This window comes from Phalacrocorax aristotelis, chromosome 1 (assembly GCF_949628215.1).
Source record: "Phalacrocorax aristotelis chromosome 1, bGulAri2.1, whole genome shotgun sequence".
NCBI lineage: Eukaryota > Metazoa > Chordata > Aves > Suliformes > Phalacrocoracidae > Phalacrocorax > Phalacrocorax aristotelis.
The window spans coordinates 219,194,171-219,218,256 of NC_134276.1; the positions used below are offsets into that span (position 1 = coordinate 219,194,171).

At 55.9% G+C, this 24,086-nt stretch overlaps 1 pseudogene; it reads left to right on the forward strand.

Annotated features, from left to right (window-relative positions):
* Nucleotides 1–6,212: 6,212 nt before the first annotated feature.
* On the forward strand, nt 6,213–12,020 carry LOC142057285 (scavenger receptor cysteine-rich type 1 protein M130-like; annotated as a pseudogene).
* Nucleotides 12,021–24,086: the final 12,066 nt, after the last annotated feature.

Below are 24,086 nucleotides of genomic sequence, written 5' to 3' on the forward strand. Positions count from 1 at the left end.
CTGTTCTTATCCCAACCCACGAGCGTTACCCTTCTGATTCTCTCCCCCATCTACCGGTGGGGGAGTGAGTGAGCGATTGTGTGGGGCTGAGCTGCCGCTAAACCACAACATTTACCCAGCAAAGAGTACACCCATCCAAGCCATGAGCAGCCAGCTTCTTCAGAAGAATGCTGTGGGAGACAGTGTCAAAGGCTTTGCTAAAGTCCAGCTAGATAACATGCACAGCCTTTCCCTCATCCACCAGGTGGGTCACCTGGTCATAGAAGGAGATCAGGTTGGTCAGGCAGGACCTGCCTTTCATGAAGCCATGCTGGCTGGGCCTGATCCCCTGGTTGTCCTGCACTTGCCTGGTAAGCTCACTCAAGATGTATTGCTCCATAACCTTCCCCGGTACTGAGGTCAGGCTGACAGGCCCGTAGTCCTCCGGATCCTCCTTCTGGCCCTTCTTGTAGGTGGGCATCACATTGGCATGCCTCCAGTCATCGGGGAGCTCTCCTGTTACCCAGGCCTGCTGATAAATGATGGGGAGTGGCTTGGCAATGGCCTCTGCCAGCTCCCTCAGTACTCTTGGGTAGATCCCATCTGGCCCCATAGACTTGTGAGTGTCCAGGTGGAGCAGCAGGTTGTAACTGCTTCCTCCTGGATTATGGGGGGTTTAGTTTGCTCTCTGTCCCTGCCTTCCATCTCAGGGGGCTGAATACCCTGGGGATAACTGGTCTTACTGTTAAAGACTGAGGCTAAGAAGGCATCAAGTACCTCAGCCTTCTCCTCATCCTCAGTGGTGATGTTCCCCTCCACATCCAATAGAGGATGGAGATTCTCCTTGGCTCTCTTTTTGTTTACATATTTGTAAAAACATTTTCTGTTATCCCTTACAACAGTGATCGGATTTAGTTCTAGCTGAGGTTTTGTCTTCTTAGTTTTCTCTCTGCAAGACCTAACAAGATCCCTATACTCTTCTTGAGTTGCCTGCCCCTTCCTCCAAAAGAGGTAAACTCTCCTTTTTTTCCTGAGTGCCAGCAAAAGCTCCCTGTTCAGCCAGGCTGGTCATTTTCCCTGCTGGTTTGTCTTGTGGCACATGGGGACAGCCTGCTCCTGATCCTTTAAAACTTCTGACTTGAAGAATGCCCAGCCTTCCTGGACTCCTTTGCCCTTCAGGACTGCCTCCCAAGGGACTCTCCCAACCAGAGCCCTAAACAGGCCAAAGTCTGCCCTGAGGAAGTCCACGGTAGTGCTTTTTCTGACCCCCCTCCTTACTTCACCAAGAATCGAGAGCTCAGTCATATCATGGTCACTAAGCCCAAGACGGCCTCTGACCACCACATCTCCCACCAGTCCCTCTCTGTTTGTGAACAGATCAAGCGGGGCACCTCCCCGGTGGGCTCACTTACCCGCTGTGTCAGGAAGTTATCTTCCACACACTCCAGGAACCTCCTATACTGTTTCCTCTCTGCTGTGTTGTATTTCCAGCAGACATCTGGTAGGCTGAAGTCTCCCACGAGAACAAGGGCTAGCAATTGTAATAGTTCTGCCAGCTGCTTGTAGAACACTTCATCTACCCCTTCATCCTGGTTGGATGGTCTATAATGGACTCCCAGCAGGATATTTGCTGGAAAAGCAACACGGCGAGCCATGCACAATCCAGAAGGATCCTGAAGAGAATGGAGGACAACTTTTTGATGGTGGAGGAGCCAATAAGGCAAGACTTGATACTTAAGCTGCTCGACCTTATACTAACAATCAAGGAAGGTCTGACTGAAGATGTGAGAGTTGGGGGTAGTTTGGCTGCAGTGACCATGGGATAGCGGGGTTCATGATCCTGCATGGTAGAAGCAGGGCAACAAGTAGGATTAGAACCCTAGACTTAAAGAGAACCACCTTTGGCCTCTTCAAAGATCTGCTTGGAGGAATCCCATGGGCTAGGGCTTTGGAAGGCAGTGGGGCCCAAAACAGCTGGACAGTATTCAAGGGTCACTTCCTCCCAGCTCAAGATTGGTGCAACCCCAGGAGGAAGAAGTCAGGCAGAGGAGCCAGGAGACCTGCATGGATGAGCAAAGAGCTTCTAGAGACACTCAAATGGAAGAAGGAGGTTCACAGTATGTGGAAAAAGGGATTGGCCACTTGGGAGAAATATAGTAATGTTGTCGGTATGCAGAGATGCAATGAGGAAGGCCAAGGCCCACTTGGAATTAAATCTGGCAAGGCACGTCAAAGATAACAAGAAGGGATTCTTCAAATACATCAGCAGTAAAAGGAAGACTGAGGACACAGTGGACCCAGTGTTGGACAAGGTTGGGGCCCTGGCGACGCAGGATGCAGAGAAGGTGGAGTTACTGAATGCCTTCTTTGCCTTGGTCTTTACCGCTAACGCTGGCCCTCAGGCATCCCAACCCCCAGAGGAGATAGGACAAATCAGGAGAAAGGAAGACTTGCTCTTGGTTGAGGAGGATTGGGTCAGAGATCAGCTATGCAAACTGGATCCTCGCAAATCCATGGGCCCTGATGATATGCACCCATGAGTGCTGAGGGAGCTGGTGGATGTTCTTGCTGAGCCACTCTCCTTCATCTTTGACAGGTCGTGGAGGACATGAGAGGTGTCCGAGGACTGGAGGACAGAAAATGTCACTCCCATCGTCAAAAAGGGCAAGAAGGAGGACACAGGAAACTATCAGCTGGTCAGCCTCACCCCCACCCCCAGAAAGGTGATGGAGCAGTTCGTCCTGGAGGTCATCTCCAGGCATGTAGGGGAAAAGGTGGTTATCAGAAACAGTCAACATGGATTCACCAAGGGAAGACCATGCTTGACGAACCTGATAGCCTTCTATGATGGCGTGACTGTCTGGGTCGATGAAGGGAGAGCAGTGGATGTTGTCTATATTGGCTTCAGTAAGGCATTCGACACTGTCTCCCATAGCATCCTCACAGGCAAGCTAAGGAAGTGTGGGCTGGATGAGTGGACAGTGAGGTGGATAGAGAACTGGCGCAACAACAGAACTCAGAGGGTCATGATCAATGGAGCAGAGTCTGGATGGAGGCCTGTCACTAGCGGTGTTCCCCAGGGGTCTGTACTGGGTCCAGTCCCATTCAACATATTCATCAATGACCTGGATGATGGCACAGAGTGTCCCCTCAGCAAGTTTGCTGATGATACCGAGCTGGGAGGAGTGGCTGATACACCAGAAGGCTGTGCTGCCATCCAGCAAGCCCTGGCCAGGCTGGAGAGCTGGGCGAAGGGGAACCTCATGAAATTCAACATGAGCAAGTGCAAGGTCCTGCCCCTGGGGAGGAACAACCCCCCGCAAGAGCACAGGCTGGGGGTGACCTGCTGGAGAGCGGCTGTGCTGAGAAGGCCCTGGGAGTGCTGGTGGACAACAAGTTGACCATGAGCCAGCAACGTGCCCTTGTGGCCAAGGCGGCCAACGGTATCCTGGGATGCATTAAGAGGAATGTGGCCAGCAGATCGAGAGAAGTTATGCTCCCCCTCTACTCTGCCCCAGTGAGACCACATTTGGAGTACCGTGTCTGGTTTTGGGCCCCCCAGTTTAAGAAGGACGTGGAACTGCTCGAGCAAGTCCAGCGCAGAGCTACCAAGGTGATCAGGGGACTGAAGCATCTCCCTTATGAGGAAAGACTGAGAGTCTTGGGTTTGTTTAGCCTGGAGAAGAGAAGACTGAGGGGAGATCTCATCAATACCTATAAATATCTAAAGGGTGGGTGTCAGGATGATGGGACTAGGCTCTTTTCAATAGTGCCCAATGACAGGCCAAGGGGAAGTGGGCAAAAGTTGGAGCACAGGAAGTTCCACCTCAATATGAGAAAAAACTTCTTCCCTGTGAGGGTGACAGAGCAGTGGCACAGGCTGCCCAGGGAGGCTGTGGAGTCTCCTTCCCCGGAGACATGCATCTTGATACATTGCTGTGCCCCCTGCTCTTGGTGTCCCCCTGCTCAAGCAGCGGGGTTGGACAAGATGATCTCCAGAGGGCCCTTCCAAACCCTACCATTCTGTGATTCTGTGAATCTATAATTCTGCCCTCTACTCCACTGTGGTAAGACCCAACCTGCAGTACTGCAAACGTATGGCCCCACAATTGCCAGTTCTAACAGGGCACCGCCTAATCCATCAGCGTCCCCTTTATGCAATCTGGAGGTTGATACTTTCCCATGTAAGGCCATATTGTTGGCTGTGAATGAGAAATACACAAGGCAGGCTAGAGTGGGGGGAAGTTGGGGGGTGGGTGTGACAAAAGGAAAGAATAAAATACATTGGTGCTCCCTTCCAGTCCTGGAACCTCTAACTTATTCTTTGGTGCCTGGAGTATACCTGTGCAGCCCTGCAAGATTCTTCTGCCAGATGCCAACAGCATCGAGGAATCAAAATGGTAAGTGGAGGTCAGCACAAAATTTACCCTTTGTAGTCGAGCCACCTCTCCTTTGTTCACACTCAATAGATGGAGGAGAGGTTGAGGACAAACAGGACTCGATTTTCAACCCACCCATGAGAGGATAAAAATCCTCTCATGCTGGAATGACCATATTTCAGATGGTTTTGTTCGCTTTAGAGCTCAGCTTCCAGTACTGTGAGACCCTACCTGCAGTACTGCGTCCAGCTCTGGAGCCCTCAGCACAAGAAAGACATGGACCCATTGGAACGGGTCCAGAGGAGGGCACAAAAATTATCCGAGGGCCGGAGCACCTCTCCTGCGAACACAGGCTGAGAGAGTCGGGGTTGTTCCGCCTGGAGAAGAGAAGGCTGCGGGGAGACCTTATTGCGGCCTTTCAGTACTTAAAGGAGGACTCTAGGAAGGATCGGGGCAATCTCTTTAGCAAGGCCTGTTGTGACAGGACAAGGGGTGATGGTTGTAAACTAAAGGAGGGTAGGTTTAGACTGGATACAAGGAAAAAAACTTTTTACTATGAGGGTGGCGAAACACTGGAACACGTTGCCTAGAGAGGTGGTAGATGCCCCATTCCTAGAAACATTCAAGGTTAGGTTGGATGGGGCTCTGAGCAACCTGATCTAGTTGAAAATGTCCCTGCTCACTGCAGGGGGGTTGAACTAGATGACCTCTAAAGACCCCTTCCAACCCAAACCATTCCATGATTCTGTGATTATTTTTACTTGGGTAAAGAAAAGCCTCTGTTTAGAGTGCTAAAATATCTTGAGATCACAGAATGTTATGTACAAAAGTAGCAGATCAAATGTGGTAACAGTATTAGCAGTGGGGTCCATGGTGGAGGCTTGAAGTGGTGGCAGGGACGTGAGGGGGCCACACTGTGTCAGAGCCAGGCAGTGGAGGCTGACCGAAGCCATGCTGGGGAGCGCTGCCTGCACTGGCAGCTCAGCAGGTTGTCCGGTCATGTCAGCACGGGGGGTGTGCAAACATTGTGAAGGGTATCTCGCAGGATCAGAAAGGAGGGAAGGCTGCCTCTCACGGCATGCTGGGAGCTGTAGTCCTGGGGCATGGGGCTTCTTCTCTGCCATGTTGGTTCCCTGGAGCATGCCGGGAGGTGTAGTCTTCTGTCACTTGGCTGCCAGGCAGCCATGCTGTGTGTGCCAGTGCTTGCTTGGAGGTGTACTTCTTCTGGACTTGGCTGCTTTGTAGTCATGCTGCTCTCGGGCACGTGCAGTGTGGCATAGTCCTTGCTACTTCTGCAGCCTCTGTGGCATGGCACGAAGTGTAATTTTGTTGTCACTGTTGTGTGGTTTTCTGCTGGCTTCCCGCTGCAGCTGTTCCCCGACAAGATGTGTGGCCACGATTCGAGAGTGCGTGCCCTTGGGCTCGTGGTTGCTGCCCGTCCACCAAAAGTCACGTTGTAGAGTGTGCTGGCCTTCTCGTTGCTGCCGCACAGCGACCAAAATGTGGTACTGCACGTGGCAAGCCACGCATGCACGGAGGTGCAGCTGTGCTCTACGTTGCCTTTCGCCAATAATGGCAATGCGATGCTGTGGTGCCTGCGGGGTGGTGCCGCCACTCTCGTTGCTGCCTCCCGGTAAGGAAATGCCGCTGCCACCCCACATGCGTGCTGTCAGCGGGCCGTCGGCATGCGCACTGTGGAACCGCAGTGCCTGTGCCACCCTGGGCAAGCGCCGCCCTGAGGGTGCTCGATGCTGCTGCCGCCTGGTGGCCGAAGCGCCACCTACTGCAGCGCCTGCACGCTGATGTGGGCGGCAGCGCTGCCACAGCCCTCGCTGCTGCTACCCCGTGGACGAAATGCGGTACTGCATCCTGGAGTTTGCACGCTGGCTCTGGCCTCTCCGGCATGCCATCGATGGCTGGTGCATGTGTGGTGTCCAGGAGTGGTATGGTGACACGCTGGGCGCAGGCCCCGGTAGCGGGTGAGGGGGAGTTGGCTGGGAAGATTCAAACAACCGGCTGTGTCAGACTCCTGGTCTGCTGGAGGTGAGACAGGTCAGGGTGGCCCCAATGAGTTACCTGAGAGCTGATAGAAGTGAAGAGGAGGAGGAGGACATCCCCCAGACACAGATGATGGGTACCTCCCCAGCTCACCAGAGCTCCCTCTGAGCCTACCCTGGCCCTGTTCACCCTCTGCAGCTTCCCCCAGCTCCAGCACCTCCCCTGAAGACTGTCCTGTAGCCCCAGGCCACCTACAAGTGCTGTTGTGAAGGCTGAAAGCTGGCCCTCAAATGCGCTTGATTCTCCCTTAACACAGGTGCTGTTAGCAGCAGTGGGGGGAAAGAACAGCATTTCCAGAAGCCAGGCCGGGGCAATCTATACTAATAACAGTCACTGATGGTTCTTTCCCTCTCTCAGAGGCGGTGCTGAGGACAGTGTTTTCTATTCTTCCCCTGGGGATGCTGTTGACTGCAGCTGCCTCAGGCTTGTGTGGATTGTCTCTGCCTGGCCTTCATCTCCTGGTGGGGGGCCTGGGACTGTACGGGGGTTCTGGGCTGGCAAGGGGATGGTGCCCTGACGGGACCAGGCACAGCGTAGGTGTGGGCATGGGCAGGGGGCCATTGGGGTGGGAGGAGTGCTGCGGGCTGTGGGTCAGTGAATGGCCCAGCAGGTCTGCTGTTGGGCACTCCCAGCCCTCTGCAGCCTGTGTGGAGAAAAGGGACCTGCCCGCTGCCTGGGGACAGTGTGGGAGGGGGAGGGATCTCACCCAGGTGCCTGTGCCTCAGCCTGGGCAAGGGGGACCTCCAGACCTGCAGTCTGGGGCTCAGCACACTCCTGACTGTTCCCATGTTGATGTTTGAAGGGGCCGTGGAGGTGAGGCTGGAGAATGGTTCCTCATGCTGTGCAGGAAGAGTGGAGGTGAAACGCCAGGGCCAGTGGGGGACTGTGCGTGGTGTCTTATGGGACATGGATGATGCTGCAGTGGTTTGTAAGCAGCTGGGCTGTGAGTCTGCTCTTGAAGCTCCTCAGTATGGACACTTTGAGCCCAGATCTGGCCCCATTTGAGTGGCTTATGTTAGGTGTCGTGGCACCGAGTCTGCCCTGTCTGACTGCTCAAATGATGACCGGTATTGACTGTTCTGTGTTCACACTGAGGATGCTGGAGTGAAATGTACAGGTCAGGAGCCAGCGCGTTCCTCACCTTTGTGGTCGGGATGGGGGAAGGGGCCTGCTGTGCCCTCAGGGAACAAGGGGGTGCTGGAGAAGGGCCTGGTGTGGCTGGTCACACTGAGCTGGGACATTCATTGCTGGTTCCCCTGGTTCCTGAGCAAAGACCGGTTGGAACCTGCCACTTCCTGATCCCTGCCTGATGTGGCTCAGCATACCCTCCATGGGTGCCTGGGGCTGGGAGGATGAATGCCCACCCTGCCCTTCAGGCTCTGTTGGTTCCCAGCTTTGTGCCTCTGCTTACACAGGAGCTGCCTGGCAGCATGGACACCCTGGCTGCCCCGCGCCAGCAGCACTGAGAGCAGCTCATGTGGGCACCACAGCCCCAGGGAAGGGCCCAAGGTGGCCAGGCACTTCTGGGTCATGTTCCCTGGCAGACATGGGTCCCCCAAAGCAGAGGAGCAGCTCTGAGGGGAGGAGCACTGGGCTTGGGAAGAAGAGCAGAGTGTCCCAAGGCCATCAGCACTCACTGGGAGTGGCTGGGAGGGTTGTGGGAATCTTCACTTGAAGCCAACTTGGACATGAGGTGAGATGTGGTCAGGTAACTGCCAGAGGGCTCTGGGAGCTCACGGGGGTCTTTGGTTATTCCAGGATTTGTCCAGCTGGTTGGAGGGGACAGCCTCTGCTCAGGACGAGTGGAGATCCCTAATGGGAACCAGTGGAAAACTCTCTGTGACTCAGACTTTGGTCCCAAAGCTGCCGCCATGGTCTGCAGGGAGCTGCAGCGCAGCACACCCCTTCCTGTCCCTGGGGCATCTCCCTTTGGAAAAGGGGATGGTCCCACCTGGGGCAGAGAGCTGCAGTGTGTGGGGAGTGAAGCCTTTTTTGCCTCCTGCCCCATGGGATCCCCCAGGGTCCAGCCTTGCACCCTGGTGCACCTGCACACGTAAGGACTTGGTGGGGTGTTGAACGCTGAGTGTGAGCTGGGACGGGGGAGCAGGACAGGGACTGCACTGTGCTGGGTGTGATGACAGGACGGGTGACGTGGTTGTCTGCAGCCCTAGAAGGCTGCAGGAGCAGAAGAAAGGAAGGCTGTCCCTCTGGTCCCTCCTCCAGCTGTGGAGGGTGCAAGAGTACCAATCCCCTCTCTCATCTTTCTCTGTCCCCAGAGTACAGAGGGTTCAGGCTGGTGAATGGCAGCACAGCTTGTGAAGGGAGGGTGGAGGTCCAGGTGCTGGGGACCTGGGGTACCCTCTGTGCCTCCCGCTGGGATCTCTTGGATGCCCACGTTCTCTGTCTGCACCTCAGCTGAGGGTTTGCTGAGTCCATTCCCAGGGGAGGGCATTTTGGGAGAGGCACCGGCCCCATCTGGAGAGACTCATTCCACTGTGATGGGACTGAAGCCCACCTGGGACTGTGCCCAGTGACGGCCCTGGGGGCCTCTCCGTGCTCCCATGAGAATGACACTGCTGTCATTTGCTCAGGTGAGTGCTGGGAAAACGCTGCGCTAACTCCGTTTGCCCCTTGGGTGCGACGTGGCCACCCAAAGCAGGGAACCCCATGGCAGTTCCAGGGTGAATTTATCCCTGGAGAAACCCTGACTTCACCAGGAGCTCTCTGGAGAGCTCTGTCTGCTCAGAACAACGGCTTTCATGTGGGAGAGCTGAGCACCAAACTGGGTGAGGGGCCACGGGCAGGCTGGGGCTCCTCTGCTCTTATGGTGTAGGACAGGCCAAGGACAGGACTGTGGGGCTCAGCTCCATCCCTCTGGCTGCAGACAGCCCTGCCCCAGCTCCGCAGAGTCCCACAGAGCTCAATCCCACACCTGCAGGGGCTGTTCAGGTGCCCGCAGCAGCAGCAGCAGACCTGGGATGTGAACTGCAGAGTGGGGCTAGGCTTTGCCCTGGCTTCCGGTCAGCACAAGTCCCACACAGCTCCTGTTTAATCTGAAAGGCCCCCTCAGCAGGGACGTGTTGGGTGGCTCTGCCCCACCAAGAGCAAAGACAGCATCTTGCTCAGGGACTGGGAGCAAAAGCTGTGGAAATGTGCTCCTGAAGCTTGCTGCAGAGGACTGGGGGCAGGCCGGTGAGCTCCAGGTGTTGTGAGGGCTCCGGAGCCTGGGGAGGTGCTGCAGGTTTCTGGGCTGCCTGGTGTCACTGAGGGCTGGGCATGGCTGCTCTCCCCAGGTCCAGCCAGTGCCATGTCCCTGCGGCTGGTAGGTGGAGAGAGCCGGTGCGACGGGCGAGTGGAGATATTCCAGGGCAGGACGTGGGGCAGAGTCCTGCATGATCAGTGGGACCTGGAGAAGGCCAGCGTGGTGTGCTGGCAGCTGCGGTGCGGAGAGGCAGAGATGGCCTACAACCCCCCGAAGCCTCAGAGAGAGATGGGTCCTGTGGGGCTGTGAGGGGTCCGGTGCGGGGGGCATGAGGCCAGGCTGACCCTCTGCAACGCCTCCCTGCCTGAGAATGCCCTGGTGGCAGGGATTGCAGAGGACATGGGGGGGTCGCTTGTGAAGGTGAGTGGTGCTGCAGGGGCCCTTCCAGGCTCTGGGCCGGTGGGCACCAGCCCCTGAGATCAACAGGGGTTTCTTTCCACTGCAGGGAGCCAGCAGGTCCGGCTGGTGAATGGCCCCGGACGCTGCGCCGGGAGAGTGGAGATCTACCACCAGGGCAGCTGGGGGACCATCTGCAACGATGGCTGGGACCTGCCTGATGCCGCCGTCGTTTGCCACCAGCTGGGCTGCAGAGGGGCGGTGAGGGCAGTTGTCTCTGCTCATTTCGTCAAAGGCTCCAGTCGGATCTGGCTGGATGGTGTGAACTGCTCCGGGGCCGAAGGTGCTCTCCGGGACTGCCCGGCACAGTCCTGGGGGCAGCATGACTGCACGCACAAGGAGGATGCAGGAGTCATCTGCTCAGGTCTGTGCTGGGAGCTGTGGTGTGAGCCCAGTGCCCGGGGAGGCTGGGACGAGGGCAGAGCTGGCAATGGCCAAGTCTGTCCTGGCTGCCTCTGAGCCCCTGCCTGAGGCTGTCCTGGGGGCCACCCCGGCACGGGTCCCCTCAGTGCCACTGGGGTTCCCTGGGGAGCTCAGCTGTCCCTGGGGGTTAGCGGGGAGGGCAAGGCTGGCTGTTCGTCAGGGACTTGTCTCTGCGCATGGGTGCAAGGGGGACTTGCTGGCTGTGCCTTTGCCTGGCTGAGGGCCGGGCGGGTGCAGGGGCATCCACGCTCCTGCAGCCTTGCACCAGCCTGCTCCCCTTTGGGGCCTTTCCTCTCAGAGTTCGTGGCCCTGAGGCTGGAGCACAGCAACAACTACTCTGAGTACCTACAAGTCCATTATAATGGGATGTGGGGGAGTGTTTGCTTCAACTCAATGACTCTCCGAATGGTGTCGCTGGCATGCAAGGAGCTGGGCTGTGGGGACGAAGGGACGCTGGATACAGAACCATGCTCCAGCAATCTGTCTGGCACTGCCTGGCTGGATTGTGTGCAGTGTGGGGAGAAAACCAGCTCCTTCTGGCACTCCCTGGAACCGGAAGACCTGTGATACCCTGCAAGAGAAGACCCACATCACCTGCAATGATAATTGTGAGCTACCTGGGCAGCAGCATTCCCCCAGCTCCTGCTCCCTGGTGGGAAGTGTCAAAGGCAGAGACAGCCCACGGGGGCTTCTTCTTTCTGTGCCAGAGCCTGCTGCTTCTGGTGACACAAATGGGCCCCACGCATTCCCCAGCAGTTGCCAGCTGGGCTCTCAGCAGCTCCCAAGGGAGGCAGAGGTGTCTCCAGGCAAGGTCTCAGAGGAGACCAGCCACGGCTCCGAGCAGCAGCCCTGCCATGGACACCCTTCTGCTGCTCTGTGAGCCAGGGCCCCTTTTGGGATGAGCAGTCGGGGTCCCCCATGTTGCTGTGCGTGTCCCCTGGATGACCAGGGCTCAGCTGCTGCCATCAGCGAGGTTGCATAGGGAGGCGTGAGGAGAGCTCAGCCCCACGCTCTGCTGCATGACCCCCTTGCATCAGCCCCTTCACCAGAGCATTTCCTTCTGCAGGGAGATGACCAGAGACACACCCGGCCCACGGGTCCAAGTGCCCCAACGCCACCACCTGCACAGGTAGCTGCTCCTCTGCATGCCCCTCTCGCCTGGCACGGCTCTGCCTGCTTCCCAGTGCCCTGGGAGCTCCATGCCTTCTCCAGACGGGGAGAAGATTCTTGCCGTGGGAGGAGTGGACGAGTGATAGGGCAGAGTGGAGATCTGGCACCATGGCTTCTGGGGGAGGGTGTGTGATGACTCCTGGGACAAGCAGGAGGCCAAGGTAGCATGCAGGCAGCTGGGCTGCGGCCCTGCCATGTATCCCCTGGACAACACTGCCTTTGGGAAGGGGACAGGCCCCATCTGGCTGGAGCGGTTGTATTGCCGGGGGACAGAGCTGTCTCTGCAGGACTGCTGTGCCCGGCCTGGGGACAGCAGTGCCTGCCTGCATAAGGACGCTGCCGTGCACTGCTGAGGTGAGCGGAGGGGCTGAGATCCCTGCAGAGTGTGGAAGCCTGGTGCTGAGTGGGAAGCTGCCTCTGTGGGGCTGGATGTCTCCAGCCTCTGCCCCCAGGGCTCTGCAGCCCCCAGGGTCATCTCCTGGGCTGCCTGCGCCATCCTGCCCAATACCCAGCACAAGGCCCTGGGCGCTGCCCCAGCTGCCCTGAGCAGCCCAGCAGGAAGGGCGGTTTCGGTGGGATGCGCCGGGGGCTCTGCACGCACGTGTGTGCACATGAACATGGCATGTCGGAGGAGGGTCCCCAATGGCTGCACGCCCACCTGCTCAGCCCAACTCTCCTCCTCTTCCTCTGCAGCAGCACCCAACACGACAGCACCAACCCCCCAAACAGGTAACCTGTCCTCCCTGCCAGCACTGGGTCTTCCTGAGGCCGGGCTGTGTCCCACAGCTGGGGGGGAAGGGGCTCCTTGTCGGGGTGTGAAACTCCCAAGAGGAGGCAGCGGGGTTGCAGTGGAGGGTGTCGGGAGGGTGTCTTCTACCCTGCAGGGTGGGAGCTTCCCCATCACTCACTCCCCGACCCCTGGTGTAATGGGGACCAGGGCTGGGGTGTTGCAGCCCCACACCTCTCCCAGGCCTGGTGCTGCCCTTTCTGTGTTCCTGCCCAGCAGATCCCACCCGGGGCCCTCCGACCAGCAGCAGCAGCAGAAGGATCTCATTACCCATCATCATCTGCATCATCCTGGGTGCCCTTCTCTGCCTGCTCCTGGCCCTCCTGGCCGGGCAGGCGTGAAGCGCCAGGGCTGGGCGCAGAGGTGGGTCCTGCCCCTGCGGTCCCGGGGGAAGATGCCTCCTGGCAGGACCAAGGGTGCTCTGGTGACTGGTACAGGCAGAGCTGGGGGCAGAAGAGTGTGTGCTGCCTGCATTCCCTTGTGCTGATCCGCTGACTGCCCGGCCACGGGCTACCAGCAGCGAGGGGCAGAGAGACCCCAGACCCGGGGGGTTAGGGATGGGACGAGGAGAGAAATAGTCACAGAGGAGGCCAAGCTGAGTGGTGTGGCTGACACACCTGAGGGATGGGATGCCATTCAGAGGGACCTGGATAGGCTTGAGAAGTGGGCTGAGGTGAACCTCATGGGGTTCAAGAAGGCCAAGTGCCAGGTCCTGCACCTGGGTCAGGGCAATCCCTGGTATGAATAGAGGCTGGGGGGTGAAGGGATTGAGAGCAGCCCTGTGGAGAAGGACTTGGGGGTGCTGGTACATGAAAAGCTGGATGTGAACCGACAATGTGTGCTCGCAGCCCAGAAGGCCAGCCGTATCCTGGGCCACATCAGAAGTGTGGCCAGCAGGGCGAGGGAGGGGATTCTGCCCCTCTGCTCTGCTCTGGTGAGACCCCCCTGCAGTGCTGCGTCCAGCTCTGGGGTTCACGGTACCAGAAAGACATACGTGGACCTGTTAGAGCAGGCCCAGAGAAGGGTCATGGAAATGATCCGAGGGATTGAACAACTCTCCTATGAGGGTGGGCTGAGAGAACTGGGTTTGTTTGGCCTGGAGAAGAGAAGGCTCTGGAGAGACCTTCTTGTGGCTTTTCAGTGCTTAAAGGGGTCTTAAAAGAAAGATGGGGACAAAGTCTTTATTAGGGCCTTTTGCGATAGAACAAGGCTTTTAAACTAAAAGAGGTTGGATTTAGACTAGATATTAGGAAGGAAATCTTTACAGTGAAGGTGGTGAACCATTGGAACAGATTGGCCTGAGAAGCTGTGGGTGCCCCGTCACCGGAAGTGCTCACAGTTGGGTTAGATGGGGCTCTGAGCAACCTGAGCAAGTTGAAGATGTCCCTGCTGTTTGAGGCGGGGTTGGACTAGACCTTTAAAGGTCCCCTCTAGGCCAAACCATTCTGTGATCGATTCTGTGATTCCTTAGGCAGTTCTGGGTCTGTCTGCAGGCTCTGAGAGAGCTTGGGAGCCCTTCCCTGATGCTGTGTACGAGGAGATCGGTTACAGCCTGGCATGGGAGAAGCAGGCGAGGTTCAGCAGCAAAGGTGGGTGTGGGTCCCTCATGGGGGGCACATCTGCAGGGCTCTTTCCCTGGCCTCCACCTAGGGCTGACCCACTGCAGATCCCGGCCCATGGTCCCTGCAGTGCTGTGGGGTCTGAGGGAAGAGCAGCCAGGTCCTGGGCCTGGGAGAGGGGAAGGAGAGGCGCTTCCTCCCCACCAGCTCTGCCCACTGCAGCTGGGGATAGCCCCTCTCTGCCTGCCCCCGCACCCCTCAGTGATACCTGGGGGATGAGGGATGGGGCTGGCCCCAGGCACCTCTGGGAGCCCCTTTGAGACAGGGTTGGTGCCGGGGCACAGGGGCAGTCCTGAGCCCTCCCCCAGTCAGCCCTAGTTCCGCGGGTTCCCCATCCCCAGCAGCACTGACCACAGGCTGGGTCAGCAGAGCGCACACCTGTAACACCTGCTGCACCTCTCTCCAGGCTCCTATCCAGAGGGGTCCCTGACAGAGCTGCAGCCCTACGCTGGGGACAACGAGGAGGAGGGTGGTCTGCATCCAGCGCCAGGTAAGACGGGCAGGAAGGGGTTGATCTCCTGTGCCTGCAGACATATGATGGACAGCAGCCTCACTGGGTGTCACTGTCAGAGTTGGGGAGGACACGGGGGAGTCTCCTGTGGTGCTGCCAATGCCAGTGTCTGAGCCCCTGCGCATCCCCCCATCCTCTGCCCTGCAGGATGTATCTTCTCACTGTCACCAACTCCCCTTCCATTTCAGATGTCCCTGTCCTGCCCGGAGGTGATCCAGCAGGCGGCTATGACGATGCCAGGGAGGCTTCCGACCCTGGGGAGGATCCTGCCCCTGGGCAGGGAGACTGGGAAATGCCCAGGGTGCCAGAGGAGGGAGCAAGGCCCGGGGATGCACCTGGAGGTGAGGGGGAAGGTTAGCGCTGCCAGTTCCTGGGGTGCCATCCCTGGTGCCGGATGAATCGCTGCTGTACTGGGAGAGCCCAGCTTCCTGGGATGGGGGAACCTGCCGCAGGAGTTTCCCTTGTGGTCTGGGCATGGGAGGGGGAGCCGAACACCTCGGGACCGGTGAGGAGACAGGAGGGAGGTGATGTATGGAGCAGGAGGGGCAGCCCATGGGATGAACACGCAAGGGCCTGCCTTGCTGCTTGCAGAGGCAAACCTGCACTCCCAGAGAAGGGCTGAGCCCCTGGAGCTAAGGGCGGTGCCTGGTCCCTGTCCACAGAGAGCATGGGCTCTGACGATGCTGAAGAAGTGTCTCTGGCACATTCCCCTAAGGACACGAAGGCTGCGCCACCAGAGTTTGGCACAGAACAGTCCTTGAGCCCCAGGGCAGGAGAGCCCGTCCCTGCCATTGAGCTGGGTGCAGCCTGGAGGGAGGAGAGGACTGTGCAGCTGGGAGAGCCGTGAGCACCAGGGAGCCATCTCCCTTTTGCCACAGGCAGCAGAAACAGCTGGGCCTTTCCTCAGGTTTTATTCTCGTTTTTAGGCTGGGCCTCAGGATTTGTTCTTATTAAAAGCCTTTGGGGGTTTGAGCCAGGGCTTCCACCTGCCTGCCCAGGTGTTGGGGTGCCTCCCTGAGGCCAACTGGGGGGAGCAGAGCACGAAGACATGGTGGCGGGGAAGGAGCACGTCTCGGGGACGGTGGGCTCAGGGTCAGGCTGTGAGAGGCCATGGCCCCTGGGGCGTATTCCTGTTGTCTCCTGGGTGCCCAGGGAGCCTCTGCAGAAAGCAGCACTTGAATCCCCCTGAGAGGAGGGAGGTCAGTACTACCTCTCCGTGGGGGCCTGATCCTGGCACAGGGCCGCACTGCACAGCGCTGCCCCTTCACCGTCCCTGCAGGGCAATGGGGCAGGAGGAGGCTCTGCTGCGGGCACTGCTCCCACGCTCTGACCCACACTGGGGCTTATGGGGAGGAGGAAGGCCCTGAGCCTCCTCTGCCACCCAGGGCTCCAGCCCTCTGTGCCACATCGTCCCCCACTCCACAGCGGGAGCAGAGCAAGAGGGCGAGGGAAATGCCCTCCCTGGGTTGGGGCGCCTGCAGGCTCTGATGGCACCCCAGGGTGTGCGGAGGGGGGGGGCACGGAGACAGAAACCTCACACCCCCTTCCCCCTGCAGCCCCCTTCCCGCCAACATCTCTGGAGGTGGGGTGAAGGGCAGGCTTCCATCCCCATGGGGCTGATGCTGGAGAGGAGCACACATGTTGCATCAACCATTGCAGCAGGGGGCCAGAGGGGGCCAAGAGACGCTGCTCGGGACAGCGTATGCGTGCACAGCACTGATGCCTGTGTGCTACAGTGGATGATCCTCGCAAGGCTTTGCCAACTGCCCCTGGCACGTCCGAGGTCTTGCTGCGACAGCCCTCCGGAGGGAGGGTGTTCCCATTCAGGCCTCATCTCTGGGGCTTGCCTCACCCTGGGAGCGGGGCGACGGTGGCCTCCGGTCTGGGATCCGAGCACTAGGCAAAGGAGGTGAGGAGGGGAGCAGTGTGTGCGCCACTGAGAACGACAGAGGGGACAGACAGGGTCTCTGCACAGGTCCTGCAGAGGAGACGTCCCATACCCTGCGCAGCAGGGAAGGAGGGGCAGCTGGAGCCCATCCCAGAGGAGCTCTGAATGGCATATCCTGCCCAGAGGGAGGCTGGGGATGTGTGCTGGAGGAAGGCTTCTTCTGAGCTGCAGATCTGCAGCCACAGAGTGGGATTGATGCTCTGGCAAGGGGTGAAGGAGCAAGCAGGGCTGAGGATGCATGGTGCTGGGGGAAGGCTCCTTCTGAGGCGCCAATCTGTGGCCACAGAGTGGGGGTGATGCTCTGGCAAGGGGTGAAGGAGCAAGCAGGGCTGGGGACACATGGTGCTGGGGGAAGGCTCCTTCTGAGGTGCAGATCTGCAGCCATAGAGCAGGAGTGATGCTCTGGCAAGGGGTGAAGCAGGGTTGGGGCAGGCTGGAAGGCAGCAGGCGGGCTCTGCAAAAACCTGAGGGAGGAAGTAATGCTGAAGGCCGGGGCTGAAGCAAGGACCGTTAGATCTTCAGTCTAATCCTCTCCCGGCTGAGCTACTCCAGCCCTGCCCCAGCAGCTCCTGACCCTGTGCCACCTGTGCCGGGCTCCTCAGGAAGGCTCCCCGGATAAGCTCCGCTGGGCCCAAGCAGGAGGGCCTGGCCCCTCCCTGCCTCCAGGGCCAGGGGGGCTCCAGGTTTGGGGGAGACCCCCTGATGCTGGGTGTGCCAAGGTCTGTGCGGGCCTGGTACAAGCATGACCGTGGGGAGGGTGAACGGGCAGGCCAGGCACGTGCGTCTGCGGTGGGAGAGGGGAGGGCTTTCATTCTCTTTGATGTTGTCATGTTTTATAATTATCTTGTCTTTATTAACACCTGTGCTTTTTAAATTTTATTTTGCTGTCCCTATTTTGTAAGATTTTCTCTTTATTTCCCTAATCCCTGCCACTTCTTAAATGCAGAGACAGCAACATAAAGGAGAGGTGGAGAGAAAATGTAAAAAGCGAGAGCCCTAAGGAAAAAAATAAATAAAAAATAGTGACAGCAGAGGAGAGAAAAGTAGAAAAATTTAAAAGCCAAGAGGTTAAGAGAGGAATGAACTAACAAATAGTAACTGAATCGGAACACAGACATAGGCAGGAAATTTAAAAAGTAATGGCAGTAAGGAAAGAGAAGATATAATTAAAAAATACAGAGAGGGAATGGGAAAAAGGTACAGAGAAAGAAGATTTAAAAAGGGGCAGGATTAGAGAATTAAAGGAAAATATTAAAAAATAGGACCATGATTTAAAATGGCTACTTTATTAAATATATTATTATATATTTTTACATGTTTATACATAAAAATGCAACAAATATAATAATAAAATATAATACACTAATATATCTTTATATACTATTATAAATGAAATATAAGAAGCACAATACTAAAAACATAGCAAATATATATAAAAATGTATTCTGTACATTTATTAAATGATAAATGTAAATGGAAAGGCATTTTGAAAAGCGCTGGCACTAATGGAAGAGCTGAAACTTAACAAACACACATGGCGCAGGGGACACAATTAGACAGAACAGTTTGAGAAGCAAGGCCGGGTCTCCTGGCTCCCCCCTCAGCGACAGGCGCTGCCCCTGCTGACACCCGAGCTGTGCTCCCCAAACCCTGCTCCCTTCCATGCTGTGACCTTCAGGCAGGTGATAGAACTCGCAGCTGCTCTTCTGGATGCTATTATACTCCCCAAGGGTTCACCTGCCCCTTTCCTGGGGCGCTGTGGGAAGGGTGGGGGCAGGGCTGGGGTAGATATGCCCCAGCCTGGGCTCAGGAGGCTCATGCTGCTCCTGGGCTCCTCTGGTGTTGGTGCTCTTGTGTTTCCTTGGGTGGTTGCAGCTTTGGAGCTGTCTCGGCTCCTCGGGCCAGGTGTGCTCTGGCGTTTAGAGAAGCAGAGGTGCTGCCTGAGGTAAGGATTTCAGAGCTTGGCACTGTTTGGCAGCATCTGTGCTAGAAAGTTCCCTTGTGTCCTGCTTCTCTTCTTTTTCTCATGGGATGTTTTGGGCGCTTAGGGGGTGGTAAGACGGTTTAATGGTATGGGGTTCTGTTTGGGGTTTGTTGTTGTTTTTTCCCTTGTAAGTGCATTTTATTTTGCTGGCATTCCTGTCTTTACTGGAGATGGACCCTTGGGGGTTTTCACCAGCTGTGCTGTTTACACTCTCAATAGGCCTGCTGGTGAGATGCTGTGGTAGGGGTTAGGGTGAGTACATTGCCTCCATCTAGGTATGGAGCTTTAGCATTTCTCAGGAGAGTAGGTGGGATGTCAGGCACAGTGTCTCTCAGGGTAGGGAGCAGCTCATGGCTTTTGTTTATTGCCCACAGGATGTGGTGTTGTCCCTAGAACCTTTGCAGCTGCGGCAGGCCCCTTGCAGGTGATAAGCGTCAGGGCTTCCTTTATTTTGTGGGCCTGTAGCAAAGCCCGGTGCCTGTGAGAAGGCGGGAGAGAGGAGGTGCTCGCAGAAGGCAGGGCAGACCTTGGAAGAGCAGCGGCTGAGCCAGGGGCTCCAGCCCTGCCTGTACAGGGCAGGAGCTGTCGGGAAGGGTTGGGGTTCCTTCCCTGACTGCTCAGGAGAAGAGAAGGGGGGTCTAAGGTGTTCAGAGCGAAGGACGGTTGGGAAAGGGAGGGGGGTTCCTCAGCCTTTCTCAGAGGGGTTTTGCCCTTGGGTTTGGGTGTCAGTGAGGCCTGTTCTGTTTTGGTCTCTTGGCGGCCGGCGTGAGGTTGTGACATGGTCACGAGAGATGTGGCGTAAACTGTCCGGGCCTCTGCATCGCGATGTGCAGGGCTGAATGGCAGATGAGTCTCATCTTGGGACACGTGAGGGATGTTAAAGTACATTAAAAGCTACACTCCAGAACTCTGAGGCCTCTGCTGCTCCGTGCTGTTTCCATACTTTGTTCCCTGACTTAATTTTTGCATCCATCCCATTGCAGTCCATCTGGATATCGCGGTTGCTGTTACTTAGAGGTGGTGACTGGTCCCTTGTTTCCAGCGCAGGCTTGTGTCACTGTCTGGGCTTACTGTTTATTCATAGGTGATGGTGTGTGACTTTTCTGTGGGTGCCGTAGGTTCTTCCTCACAGCCCCGTCGATGATCTCGCCTCATGGCGTCTCCAGGAGTCAGTCTTCTTAGGGAGAGGTTTCTTACGCCTCTGGGTCACAAGATCTGTAGTTTTGTTTGCAGCGTTGGTCTGTGTGCGTCTGTGTTGGAGCTGCTCCAGGTGGGGCATGGCAATGGTAGAGTTGGGAAAGAATAGCAATAAGAGAGAAAGGTTAACGCTGATATGCTTCGACTGTTTTGCCAAAGCCTGTGTAGCCCTTCGCACAGCCAGTAGCCATTGGCAGCGGGTGAGGACAGTGATTCCTATGCGATTTTGTGGGCTCCCAGAGGATGACTGTAGCTGTCTGGGAGAGGCAGCTAGAGTGCTAGCTGAGCAGAGGGCGTCTCAAGGGTGTTCAAGCTTGGATGTGCGAGGGCTTAATGTTTGATGTAATGTATTTCCTTTAACAGCATGCTGTAGTTGGGCTCTCGATGGTGTTCCTACATGGGAACAAGAGGTGTGTCGTGGTTAAGCTATTGCTGTGCATCCAGGTGACTTGTTCGGGGTTGTCTTTGCAGATGCCGAGGGGCAGGTCATGCAGGGTGATGGAGGAGAAGCTGCGGGGAGTGCTGTGACAAGGTGAGTTGGTGTGTGGTGTATAGCTGGGAGATTTGACTGATGGTTATATGACTCTGTTGAAGTTGTTTGGTTTTTGTTGTTGCTGTGTTTTTCTTTTTTTTTTTCCTCTTGATTTGAAGGTGTAAAGCAGTGAGAGAAGCATGATCTGGGCACCGGAGGTGAGTTGGGCTAGGTGAGTGGTGATTTGTGGGCTGAAGTAGTGTTTATTTTTGAGGTGTTGTGTTGGGGTGTAGTTATAAGCAACACCTGTTTGGGTGTTACAGGTGGTGGGCGAGCTTCAATGTGGCCACGGGAACTGACAGAGGCCATGCAGGCTAGCTGTTGAGGTGATGAAGTCCATGGTGGGATCGGTGTGGGCTGGCTGCAGCATCTCAGCAGGTCGCTTTTTGCTTGGGTTCTTACAGGTGCTCCACAGAGGCTTCAGATAGGAGACGCCACATGCCAGTGAGAGCTGTGAGAAGGTGAGGCGGTGGTCAGTGTCTAAGATCAGAGAATCCCTTGTTTCCAGTGCAGGCTTGTTTCGCTGTCTTCCCTGGAACTTGCTGGAGAAGAGGATTTGTGTTCTCTGTGCTCGTGACAGCCTCTGGCCGGGGCCTGTCTCTTGTTTTACCAGGCATGTAAGCTTTTTCTGCAATTCTCTTATTGCCTTTTTCCTGGTGTCCAATGAGGTTTGCTCCAGTGTCAGTGACGGCAGGTATCTTCTCTTATGTTCAGGTGAGGGTGTGGGATGTGCAAAACATGGTCCCGGACAGGGGAGCTCTCTATTACGTGGGTGGCTGTGAGAAATATCATGGGCACCACGGGACAGGGATTGGAACCCGGTGCTCAGGTCAGACTGATGTGGTGGAACGGTCCCACCATCTGAAGGAGTGAATACTTCTGCACTGAAACTGTACTTGCTTGGTCTGCATCACCTTTGGCTTTTCCTTATCAAGTTCGTGTTTGGCAAGAGGCGTGTATCATCAAGCGATTGGGTCTGAGGGGTGTCCATGAGGTTTTGTGAGCGTTGAGTGATTTTCAGTATCTGTCTGCACTCGGGTCTCCTGTAACTAATATGCAGTTTTGGCTTAAGACTTGACAGTTCAGTGTTAGCTAATAGTAGTATTTTGTACGCACGCACCTGTGGCAGTGCAGTCTCCTGTCCCCTGTGTGTCCGTGCTTTCGTGCAGCGTGCTGTCTGCTGAGGGGTTCTATCTGTGGCAGTCCATGGAGACATGTGGGGATTGGTTTTCCTTTTTTTTTTTTTTTTTTTAAGATGATAAGGCACCTGGCAACTGCAGGGCCAATGCAGCGGTGTGACTGTGTGCTTGTTCTTCTGAAGGATGGATGGACTAAGACTCTGGGCCCCCTGAAAGCTAAGTTGAGGCAACGGTGGTGGGGAAGGGGTTGTGCAAGGGAGGCGTTCAAGGGTAGCCGTGGCAGGAAGGGGGTTTATAGACAGTGTAGGGGAGAGGGCCGTCTGGGAAGCAGTCCCCTTTGAGCAGGGAAATGGAGTGGGTTACTTTTCAATGTGACAGGCACTTGTGCCAGGCAGGGTGGTTCCAGGCTGTGTGATGTTGTGTTGTTTGTGTGTTCTATGTCTTCAACCTTCCTCAGGTCTTGATTGTTCTCCTTGCTCTCAAGGAGCAGGGCATGTGCCTTGGGCACTGTTGCGCAGGCCTGGCAAGGTTCTACTTGTGGGCACAGCGCCGGTCGTGTGGTTCTTTTTCTTGAGTCGCAAGCTTCAAGCGTGGATCGGTCTGGCGTCTTGGATGGTTTTTGGACAGTGGTCTTGTGCGGTGGCATTCCCGGCTGCGTGAGCAGCTCAGCTCTGTAGCTGTCCATTTCTAGAAACTGGTATTTCTTTCCTGCTTCCTTACACACTTAGGTCTTGAAGCCGGGCTGCTTGCACATTCATCCTCTCCTTTTGAGAGTAACTTCTTGTCATGGGCCACGAAGCTCTCATTGTTTTCTGGCATTGCCTCCTGGTGTCCTCGTGTTACTGTCAGCGTCCCCTGGTCTACTTGCTGGCTGGGGTATTTCCATCCAGTTGATGTTCCTGCCAAGAGTTTTCTCTTGTCCTTACAGCGCATTGTGTGTGGCGTTCCGTGTAGCATTGGTGTGTGCCTGTGCACGCTTGGCTTGGAGCCCTCCTGCTGGGGGTGTAGAGTCAGGGGTAGGGGGCCTAGAGAACAGAGTCTACAGTTCATCTATTAATCTGACCGAGGGTCTTGGGGCAAAGGTTGCACCATCATTTTGGCTTGAGTAGCCGTCAGCGGTGGGTGAAGATGGTGATTTCTGTTCTGTTTTGTGGGTGCTGAGGGGATGACAGTAGCTGTCTGGGAGAGGCAGCTAGAGCGCAGGGCAGACTGCGTCTCAAAGATGTTGCAGCTTGTATGCATGTAGGGCTTCTTGTTTCATTTTAATGTAGTTGTCTTAATGGCAGGCTGCAATTGGGCTCTCAGTCGTGTTCCTACGTGGGAACTAGACCCGTGTCACGGTTAAGCTATTGCTGTGCTTCAAGGTGACTTGGTTGATACTGTTTTTGCAGATGCTGAAGAATGAGGCATGCGGGGTGACGGAGGAGAGCTGAGGGGAGTGTTGTGAGAAGGTGAGTCGGTGCATGGTATGCAGAGGGAAGATGTGACCAATGGCTATGTGACTCATTTGCTGTATTTCTGGGTTTTTTGGATTGGAAGGCAGACAGTGATGAGTGAAGCAGGATCCAGTGAGCTGACTGTGCTTTTCTTGTTGAGGACGGATTGAGACTCCCAGCCCTCTGAAAGCTAAGTTGAGGCAGTGGTTCTGGAGGAGGGGTCGGGGGAGGGAGGGGAGAAGGCTGGTCATGGCAAGAGGGGTTTTTAAAGGTAGCGTAAGGAGAGGGCTGTGCAGAAACCAGTCCCCTTTGGGCAGGTAAGGGGTGCAGGGATGAATGTCACAGACTTCTGACAGATGTTCTGCAGAAGACCTTTATTGTCAGCTTTTCACTGCTTATATATCTTTTCGACACATTCTCCACACGATCACATGCAGTTTCTGTTATTCGTCAGCTAGCTCTAAGCCCGTGCCTTATGCTACATTCTAATAGGCTGTTCTATTATCTCTATGTCATTTGTTTTGGCTTACTTAATTCTTTCTTGGCATTCCCACGCTCCTGTGTCTGTTTTTTATTTCCGCGCTGCTTCAGTGCAAGGATGTGTCAAACAGTGCTAAGTTACTTGCAAATTCATCCCCTACAAAGGGGAGCGAGTTTCTCTTCAGCATTATATTAGTTTGTGCTGGGCAGGGCAGTTCCAGGCCTGGTGTGTTGTTGTGTAGTTTGTGTGGTGTGTGTTCAGTGTCTTAGACCTTCCTCAGGTCTTGATGTTCTCCTTGCTCTCTAGGAGCAAGGCACCTGCCTCAGGTACTGTCCCTAGGGCCTGGCAAGGCTCTAATCATGGGCACAGCACCCATCAGGCACTTTTTTTGCCTTACAAGTGTAAAGTGTGGATAACTTTGGCGTTTCAGAAGTTTCTGGACAGTAGTCTTTGGCGTCGTTCCTGGCTGCGTGAGCAGCTCTGCTCTGTAGCTGTCCATTTTCAGGGAGTGGGATTTCTTCCCTGCATCCTTAAGCACTTAGGCCTTGAAGCCAGGCTTCTTGTGCATCCATCTTCTTGGTTTTTAGAGGAACTGCTTGTCATGGACTATGATGCTGTGCTATTTTTCTGGGGCTGCCTTAGGGCCTTCTCATATCACTGTCAGGGTCCTGTACATCTTGTTGCCTGATGAGCTCTTCCGTCCTGATGTTGTTGCTCTTGCCAAGGGCTTTCCCTCGTCTTTGAGGCGCGTCGTGTGTAGCGGTCCGTGTAGCGTTGGTGTGTGC